A 10317-nucleotide genomic window follows, 5' to 3' on the forward strand; every position below is an offset into this window, starting at 1 on the left:
CTGGTTCGTTTTATTAAAGCTGAGATCATTTCCTGTCTTCAGACCCGTCTGATCTGGATTTGCTGCTTTTCTCTCATGATGCTGAGCTCCAAACAGAAACGTTTGGACTTTCCGGACCTCCGTTCGGAGCCTCCAGCTCCCCCAGTCTTCACAGGAAATTCACCACAGCAGGAGGCGGAGCTTCCTCAGCAGAGGATAAAATGTTCTGGATTAAAGTGATCTAATCTTGTCCGGCATGTCGGGTTCCTCACTGGCTCCTCTGGACATTTTTATCTCCATCAACACCAACAAAGACAAACTCGGACATCTGGACGGTTAATATCGCTGACGGCTCAGCTGCTCACCTCAGAAGAAACGGAAATCCAACTTCCCATAAAAAGTTTCTCCAGATTCTCTCTGAGGCTGTCAGCACCTGGAGTTTGATTCAGAACCTTTTTTCTTTGCTAATATTTGTCAAACTTGAATGGATGCAGGAACATCTGCAGCCTGATTCCTGTCCCATAACCGCTGCGGTGAAGCAGGTCAGCAGACGTTCCTCAGACGCTTCAGCGCCCGATCTGATGGGAAAATACCAAAAACCGTTCAAATCCAAATGTAGAGCCAAGCTGCGCTGTGATGGACAACCTTTAACCGGTTCCGTTAAAGAGCTGGCTGTTCGCTGATTGGTCAGATGGTCTGGGGGCGGGACAACCAGACGTTAACACAGGAAGATGGTTCTGATGCTGCAGAGTTGGAATCGTTCAGGTTCCACCTGGTCACGGTTTTCACCCCTCGCTCGTAGCTCATGCCTGCCAAGGGTCAAAGGTCACATGCGTCCAGTTTCCTGTCAGTTTTCTGTCTGAAACTGGATCAAAAACCAAACCTGGATTTCTGCTAAAGGAAACCAGTTTGTTGTTCCTGGCAGGTGAAGCCAGATGTTTCAGTGTTCAGCACCACATTCAGCATGAAATCCAAAATAATCTGAAGAGACGTTGTGACGGAAACCGAAAACAACTTTCTGGGTTTTTCCTCAACTCTGCAGGGAGCCGGTTCTGCTCTCCAAACTGAGCCGGTTCTGTATCTCTGCCGGTCAGCTTTAGCTTGAAAATCCATTTCTCTTAAAGCCACCCAAAGTCCCAGACAAAACGAGCAGCAGGATTACTCTCCTTCAGAAAAGCCTCATGCTGCTGCAGTTCACCGTTTAGCAGAACCAACATGTTTTCCTCAGAACCAGCAGGAAAAATCCAGTTTTAATAAGGCAGACGCATCAACTGATCCGCAGTCAGACGGAGGTTATTCTGCGTGTTGCTCTCTGCAGACGACTCTGAGCGGCTCGACTTCCTTTACTGGAACAGGATTAAACATTTCTGATTTATTTTCTAACCTAAACCTTTTCTATACCCTCCAACCACATTTCATCAGGATGCGAACTGAAGGAAACGTGCAACAATACTGTAACTTCATACCGACTACTGGCTAATCTGTGTGTGTGTGTGCGCGTTTGTTTTTAATACCTTGTGGGGACCATTTTCCTGACACATACTACGTTGTGGGGACCCACTGCTCCTTGTGGGGTCTGAAGCCTGGGCCCCACAAGGAGCAGTGGGTCCCCACAAGGGGAAACGCTGTTTTTGGGTCAGGGGTCAGATTCAGGACTAAGGTGTGAATTGAGTTTTGGTTGGTTAGGGTTGGGATAGGGGTAAGGTTCAGGATGTAGAAATGAATGGAAGTCAATGCAAAGTCCTAATATGGATAGAAATACATGCTTCTGTGTGTCAGTGTTTGTTTAGCAGTCGGCCTTCAGGGAGAAACAGGAAGGAAGTCAGGCTCAGATTTTCAGTTTAAAATGACTTCCTACAGTCTCAGGATGAAAACCTGATCACCTGGGTTGAAGGCTGACTTCTGGACGGCCGCTGGTGGAATGAGAGGAAAGCTTCCTGTTGACAGAAAACAGGAAATGTGCTGGAAGCGACAACCACCTCCTGATCCGATGAGGAAGATGGAAACAAAAGATGAAAAACGGATCGGGAGGACTGGTGCAGCCGGCTCGTTAACAGTCACAGCTCATTAAGACTCGACTTCATCAGAATTCACTCACAGTCTCAGCTCCCAACAAATTACTAATATTGTGACAGCATAATGAGAGCAAAAACAAGATGTCAGTTAAAAACGAGGAGCCTGGAGCGTGTGAGTCTGCAGCGTTGTGTCAGCGGCGCGGCGCGCTAACAATGTCTCTGTGACACGAAGCATCTGCAGCCGCTCAGCGCAGCTCCGTCTGGGTTCCCTCCCTGCTCTGACAGCTAACATACACACACACACAGCTAACACACACCCTGCTGACATACACACCTACACACACTGCTGACATACACACCTACACACACACACAGCTAACACACACACTGCTGACATACACACCTACACACACACACACAGCTAACACACACACTGCTGACATACACACCTACACACACACACACAGCTAATACACACACACAGCTAACACACACACTGCTGACATACACACCCCTACACACACACAGAGCTAACACACACACTGCTGACACACACACAGCTAACACACACACTGCTGACACACATACAGCTAACACACACACAGTGCTAACACACACACTGCTAACACACACTGCTGACACACACTGCTAACACACACATACCCCTAACACACACACAGCTAACACACACACTGCTGACACACACAGTGCTAACACACAGTCAACACACACACAACATGAACCGTGTGGTTCGGGGTGTTACTGCTTTTCCATAAACTAAATTCCATTTTGCAACGGAAACTTTATATTCACGTTTCTGGTACGCCTGTAATTCTGACGCACAGCTACATCCGCTAACAACAACAACGCTTCTCTCTGGGTTAATTTCTTCTGCTAAACGATCTGATTGGACGCTGGAAAAGACTGTTGTGTTCAATTTGAGCTAAAAGGAGTTAGCCTATCAGCAAAGCTATGCTAGCCTAAAATAGTATCTGAATGCTAAACATGAGCAGCTAACGCTAATGTCAGCGTCCAGATTTCTAAAGAAGCTCCATGAATGATCAGAGAAACTCTGGAAAGTTGAACTTTGTTCCAATCTGATGGTTGAAGAACAGATTAAAAAATAAATCTATTTATTTTTGAGCTCAGATGGATATTCAACAACTTAAGGGTTTTTAATTGAAACACCCAGAGTGAGTGTGTGTGAGGACATTCCACTCACAACGCTGGCATTTCCATAGCCTAACAGCCTAACAGCTGCGTTTGTCTCTGGAGGCTGAGAGGATCGCTTCTGGATCAGGCGATAACCCGACCAGAACCAGCAGAACCTCTCAGGAGGTCTGATTGAGGAACCGGAGGCGCGTTTCTATGAAACCTGGAAACATCGTGTCACTCTGAAACCAGCCTGACCTTTCCCTCCCACCGCAGGGTGTGTGTGTGTGTGCGTGTGTGGGTGTGTGTGCTGCTGCGTCTTCATTGGTTTTAAAGCCGTTTAGTTCCAGATAAATTTATTATTCATCATGTACAGCAAGAAATGAACAAGAATATAGAAACTCTAAAAGATGGCATCAGTGCTAGGTGTTTGGATGATGTGTGTCCAAACACACACCAGACCACACACACACATGATTCCAGCCGTTAACGCTGCTTTATTTCCCAGTTCACTCATAAAATGCTGCTGTAGCTTTTATGGCTCCAAACATCCCAGTTTAACAGCAAACTGGTTTTATATTGTTGACAAACTGGAGCTAACATGACCCCAACCGGGGCGGGGGAGCAGGTTCTGGACCCGGGCCGCGGGTCCAGAACCTGCAGCTTTAGATTTATTTCTCATTACAAAGTTTATTAGCATCAACTATTTTCAGGAAAACTCAACATGTTTTAAATGGAAAATGAAACAACAGTCGACGGTTTATGATGTTATTCATAATTATGTTATTGATGATGACTGAGAGCGTTAAGCCCCGCCTCCTGGCTCTGATTGGTTGTTTTGGTGCATTGCTTCATACGGTAAAATTACTCAGGCAGGAGATTGATAACAAACAAAAGTTACTGCAGCTTTAGGTGAAACATGATGCTGCTCAGCTGAACACAAGTTTTCAAGATTTTATTTCTGATAATTAAACACATTTAACTCCTGAATATTACATCAGATCAATAAAATACATTTTAATACATAAATGTGGGTTTAATGGAAAGAATCTTTAACGATTAAAAGTTTTATTTTCAACCTGACAAACGAATGCTGAATAAATAAATGTTTTGATTTGATTTCAGTCACTTTCACATTTAATTCTGTTAATCGCCACCAGAACTTTCAGAAGCAGGAAACCTTTAAAGTTAATCCTGAGCAGAACCAGAACCAGGACGTTCCATCTGAGCCCCGTAATGATCCGCCGGTCCATACGGACCTCCAACCCACCATGGTGATTAACCAGCAGAACCGCTCAGTTTGTGATTTATTACTGCGTATGATGCGTAATAAAGAGGCCGTATGTTTGTAATCTGGCTGAAGCCCAGAAACACCAACCGACCCGGCTGGCTCCTCTGTCAGCCAGAACCGACACGATGCAGCCGAACACACGCAGGCTTACACACGCTCACTACTATTCATATTTATTATGGAACCAAGGAGACAGAACATAAAATTAAAACAAGCGGATCTAGAAGTTCAGCAGGTTTAACATGAAGAAAATCAGATTAAAACATGAAAACTGATCATTAAGACGAGTTCAGATGAATGAACTTTAATAACTGAGTTTTATTGTTTTTACATTTTCTCCTGCTTTCCCTTTGGAACGACACCTTCGAGTTTAGAGTTTGGTTCTGGTTCCGCTCGGACCGAAAGGAAGCGATAAACTGGAAGACATTTCAGCGCATTTAAAATAAGACAAAACTCATTTAAAACAGGATGTTCAGTTAAAATCAGGAGTTTATTTTACACCAATAATTCCTTCATGTTGATGAAAACGACTCGCTTTAAATAATCTGCAGTGGAGCAAAATTTATTTCCTGTTGTGAGTTCAAATGTTTTTTCCTTTTCAAATTAATAAGTAATTATAGCTATTAGTTGATCCGTATCAAGGGATTATTTTTAAACCAGCTCCTATATTTGCTGAAAAGTTACACAAGTTAGTTTTGTCTAACTATTTTCACTGGAATCTAAAGATGCAACGATCTGATATTAATATCTGTATCGATCTCAATATTGAAAAAATTCAAGCGTGGATATTGGTGACAGCATAATGTCAGATCTATTCACTCTAATTCTGTTTGGACATCAGGTTTTGTTATTTATTTCAGATTAATTAAAGTTTCTGAACCAGGTTTAGTTTGTTTTAAATATTTGACCCACATCCTGTTGTTCCAGTTTTTAGCCCAAACTGCACTGAATAAATGAAAGTTGTTTTGTTTGACATGGTGAAGCCGTTCTGGTTCAGTTACCAGGTAAATTAATAATTCAGAAATGAAAACAGCGGATCGGAGCGTCCCGACCACAAACTAAACCAGAACTAGCTGGTGATGTTTCGTTTTTACAGCGCTGACCTCCGGCTGCCTTCGTTTGGTTTCGTTTGTTCTTTGGTCTCAGCTGAATTTCCTCGCCGCCTCCCGTCTTTCGGGGCTTGGATATGAAACGTGATGGTGGCTCGGCCGCCATCTGTTCGCTGCTTCAGACGGACCCGCTGCGACCCGCCGGACCTCAGCAGACTGCTAATGAGGAGCAAACCAAACTGCTGTCCGCAGATGGAGGTGCAACATCATTACTGCCAAACAGAAACATAACGGAGCGTCAGGGAATCCTTAGAGCTGAAACTCATCCAGCTCCTTGTTCTTACAGAACCAGTAAAACCCGCTAGATCAGCCCAATGAAAGCTTTGACTGCTGGTTTTGGACCCAGGTGTCGTTTTCTTTGTGACTGGGAGAAATCGTCAGTTTGCTGCAGTAAATTTAGCCGCTCTGGCTCAGGGACAGTCTACCTGCCTGCTGCCAGATTTCATGAGTTTCACAGGATGAGTCACAGAAACTGGAGGCCCGACGGCGCAGCAGCCAGTTAAAGAGAAAACGGCTTTTCCTCCGATGGCACGAAGCAGAGAGGACGACGACGCATGAATAAAACGTCTTTCATCCCTTTAGCCAAACGGCACCGGATTCAGCCGTAAACACTTCGAAGGGTTTCACTCATGGTTTAATTTTCTGAATTACTGATGGTGATGCTGAGAGTTTAATACTGTTGGTCTGCAGAGATGAAACTCCAGCTTTACATCTCCATCTATGTTCTAACCTCACCTGAGAACATGAGAGGAACCACGACAGGAAGAATGAGAGCCTGGGAAGAGAAAGTAAAAATGAGACGCTGGTTTCAGTCTTAGACCCGGTTCTACTGGAACCAGAACTCCATCATCTGCTCCCCCTCCAGCTGCAGTGGTTCTGAGTCAAACCAAACCGGTTCCCCTCCTGGCCTGTGGGGGCGCTGCACCAAGAACCACTGAAGGAAACGACACAAAAACCTCTGAAGACACTGAGAGCAACTTCCTTCTTCACCAGATGGAAACAAGATGGAGGCGTCAGATTTTAGCGGTTGGAGGATTTCTCTTTAGTCCTTGGAGGACCAGAGGTCAGAGGTCGATTAGCTTTCACACCTCACCAACCGGGCCGGACTCTCTAGGCAGACGGACTGGAGTTGGATTTAAATCGGACTGGAGTGGGATTAGGACTGAACAGGGCTGGTTTGAATGCAGCCTTAGTGGTGAACACATGGACCTTCGGTTTGCATAATTAGCTCTTTCTCAAGGGAACTGTATGCATTTTATTGTTATTATATTATTATTATCTCCAGATGGAAGGAAGGTGTGAAACGTCTGCTGATCAGATTCTGCTTATCAGGGGGAAATTCAGTCACAAACAGTTGAACATTTCCTCTCTGATCCTGCACTCGGTTCAGGTTCCTCTGTCAGCAGCAGCAGCTTCTCTACGGTTCAGAAAAACCTGGAGCTTCAGCCTGGAGGCTGGATGCTTAACGTCTCTGCTGTGGAGTGAAGTCATGTGACCGGTTGGACTCTGTCGCAGCTCTGGTTCAGTTTTCTGACATCTTGTTCATCAGTGACTCAGGCTCTGGTGTTAAAATGAATCTGGTGCTGTGGGCAGCGGAGACGGCAGATGAAGAAGCAAAATTACCCAAATGAAAACAATAAATCATGAGCTATTGCTGTCATCCTCATGCACAGCCCAGAGCCCTTCAATTAACTGCAACGGGCTGCGTTCCTGTCATAATGTACTGAAAGAGCCGGTTCTGCGCCGCAGAGCGCCGGCTTCACCGCTCACTGGGCTTTACTGCCGTAATGTTGAGGCTGCCGCCACTCATCACCTCAACCCGCAGGAAGACGCGACCAGATTACGAGTCGGCGTTGATTTGCACGAGTCACGCTGTGGGAAACGACGGTAATAAAGCAGCAAACGGCCAGAACGTTATCTGGGTCCGCTCCCGGTTCCGACCGGTATGGACAAGAAAAAACAACATATGATTTAGGATGAAATAACATTATGATTATTTAATACGACTGTTTTAAACAGAGACTGGATTCAGATGAACCTCAGCAGTTTGAATGAAGGAGCTGACATTAAGAAACGGAGGAAAACCAGGCCAGAAATCCACTTCAAGTCCGGTTCAACCCGACTCCGGTCCGCTTCAACCCGACTCCGGCCCGCTTCAACCCGACTCCGGTCCGCTTCAACCCGACTCCGGCCCGCTTCAACCCGACTCCGGTCCGGTTTAACCCGACTCCGGTCCGCTTCCACCCGACTCCGGCCCGGTTTAACCCGACTCCGGTCCGCTTCCACCCGACTCCGGCCCGCTTCAACCCGACTCCGGCCCGCTTCAACCCGACTCCGGTCCGGTTCAACCCGACTCCGGTCCGCTTCAACCCGACTCCGGCCCACTTCAACCCGACTCCGGCCCACTTCAACCCGACTCCGGTCCGCTTCAACCCGACTCCGGCCCGGTTTAACCCGACTCCGGCCCGGTACAACCCGACTCCAGTCCGGTTTAATCCGACTCCGGTCGGTTTACAGTTAATTTCTATAAAAATTGTAGATGTACCAGTTTTACTTTATTATTGACTCTTTATGGAAATGTTCCTTGAAGCAAGGCAAAAACAGTTTAAATAGAAAAACAGAAAATGTATGAAATAATAAAACTGAGTGAAAACATCATGCCAGATTACATTTAAAATTTCTCTGAATAATGTCCTGGCTGGAGAAATCTCTCCCAGATGGTTGGAGCTCAAACTCACCATGATTTGGAGAACGGAGAATATATTTCTGTCTTTTTGCTTTTTGTACGACTCTGTTAAAACTGTAGAACAGTCGTATGAGTGGAAACACGGCAGAACTGTATGATATAAAATGGCATTTATGGTAAAAATCAACTTGGCTGCAACTTCCTGGCTGCAAAGTGCAAAACAACAAAGGAAGGATTGCAGCAATGTCAGAATATTAAAATATAAACGAAATAATAAATCAAACCAACTGTAAACAAAATTAGACCATAATTACAGAAACTATTTGTGTTTACACATTCTGTGAGTAAAGAACTGATCCCATTTCCAGTTCTTAATTCCTACTTGTTGGTTGATATCAGTCAAACTGGATCTGAAAGATAAAAAATAAATTTTTCATGATGGAAAACTCCTTCAGACTTATTACAGCTTTTAGGGGCCATAAACGGAAAAAAGAACCTAAAAATTAACCTCAGAAATGTTTTAGAAAAAAACCTTGTAATCTGTTTTTAATGAGTCAAAACTTTTCTAGAAAACACTCCAAATTTTCAGATTCATCTCAGAAATTTTAAAGGTTAAAATTTCTGAGATTAGTCTCAGAATTTGAGTTTTTTGGCAGAAATTTGCTCCTCACGTTTTCCTCTCTGATGCGTCGTAGAAACTGTTTGGAGCTCCTCTCCTTGTTCCCACCAGCCGGCGTGGATCTGCAGAATCCCAACATAACGGTAAAAATCTGCAGCCGAGTCAGTCAGTGAAGATCTGAACCAGCTTTGTTTCTGTAGTTTCTGCAGGTTGGACCCGGTTGGTTTGGTCCGGATCCGTCCAGGTGGAAACATCAGCAGCCAAACGGCGACCTGAAGTTTGTCCATCAGTCTGGAAACCTGCAGAGTCCGTCAGCAGTAAGTGCAGCTGCTGCTTGCTGTTTAACAATGTGAGATATCGACTGGCAGTGTCAACAGATTGCTGGTTATTGATGCTGTGCTTGTCCTGCAGACGGCATCGATGCAGCTGGACCCTGAAGACGGTGGATGCAGTTAATGGATGAGCAGAGACTCTGTTCCACGCCGTTCTGCTGGAGATTCTCCAGCCGACAGCAGGTCAGATTTTATTAGAGTCGGGTCATTTTTACACCTGGCAGCGCTGGACGTCTTACTGCTAACACAGTTAGCTGCATGCTAGTTCTGACAGCAAGACTGGAAACCGATTCCTGTAAAGTGTAACTCAAATCACCTTGTTTAGCTGACTGATGTCTAAACAGATTAAAGTTATTTCTGTGTTTCTGTGCAAATTTGCAAACTTCTGCATTATTTTTGCCGAACGCCGTTTCACTGCTGAGCCCAGCAGTTCAATATGTGGTTCCCACAAATCTGAACCAGAAGTGAGCCGCGCCACTGATCCGCCATCTTGGTAGGCAAGTGCAGCGCAGGGCGTAGCTGAACCTTCATGACTTCCAGGCCAACATAAAGAAAATATCTGGAGAGTTTGACCTGAAATCTATGGAACATACAACCATGAATATCTCCAGGACTGAACTGATTCACTTTAACAGCTCATCAACTATTAGCATTAATGATTCTTAGAAATGCAGATGTTAATATTAAAGTGAAAAACGCACCACAAACAGAGAAAAACATTTTTATTTTCTCATTCAGAGTTTAGAGTCTTTTTGATGCCCAGAGGAAACGACTGAACGGACCGGTACCAGTTTGTGACTCAGGACGTTAAAACTGGTCACACATGGAGTCAGGGTTTCGTTTTCCTTCGTCTTCCAGTCGATCTGCAGCAGAAAACGGATTTCCAGACGTCCGACGTTCAGTTCGACATCAGAATCCTGGAGAATTTTCCTTCCGTTTCATATTCAGATCAATAAAACAAGATTTGATTATTTTACTCAAATGTCTGAACTTCTGAAGCAGCTGCCACACTGTAAATATTTCATTGATTTAAAGCTGTTTAGGTCGTGTTGTTGACATGAATAATTTATGACATCATAAGCATAGCAGTCAGTCGGATCTGCATGTTTCTGCAGGAGGGAAGCAGAAAACGGA

General features: G+C 44.8%; 2 long non-coding RNA genes across 2 annotated transcripts in view; one reads left to right on the plus strand and one right to left on the minus strand.

The window, feature by feature from the left end:
* Positions 1-3188, minus strand: part of LOC116709859 (uncharacterized) — a 25778-nt gene extending 22590 nt beyond the window's left edge. Inside the window, exon 1 of the long non-coding RNA XR_004336978.1 lies at positions 2920-3188. This is a non-coding gene — a long non-coding RNA (uncharacterized LOC116709859). The remainder of the gene's footprint in view (positions 1-2919) is intronic.
* The window catches only part of LOC116709860 (uncharacterized), a 13328-nt gene extending 3742 nt beyond the window's left edge, over positions 1-9586 (plus strand). The window contains exons 2-3 of the long non-coding RNA XR_004336979.1: positions 9052-9168; positions 9263-9586. This is a non-coding gene — a long non-coding RNA (uncharacterized LOC116709860). The remainder of the gene's footprint in view (positions 1-9051; positions 9169-9262) is intronic.
* Positions 9587-10317: the final 731 nt, after the last annotated feature.

This window comes from Xiphophorus hellerii, chromosome 20, assembly GCF_003331165.1.
Source record: "Xiphophorus hellerii strain 12219 chromosome 20, Xiphophorus_hellerii-4.1, whole genome shotgun sequence".
Lineage (NCBI taxonomy): Eukaryota > Metazoa > Chordata > Actinopteri > Cyprinodontiformes > Poeciliidae > Xiphophorus > Xiphophorus hellerii.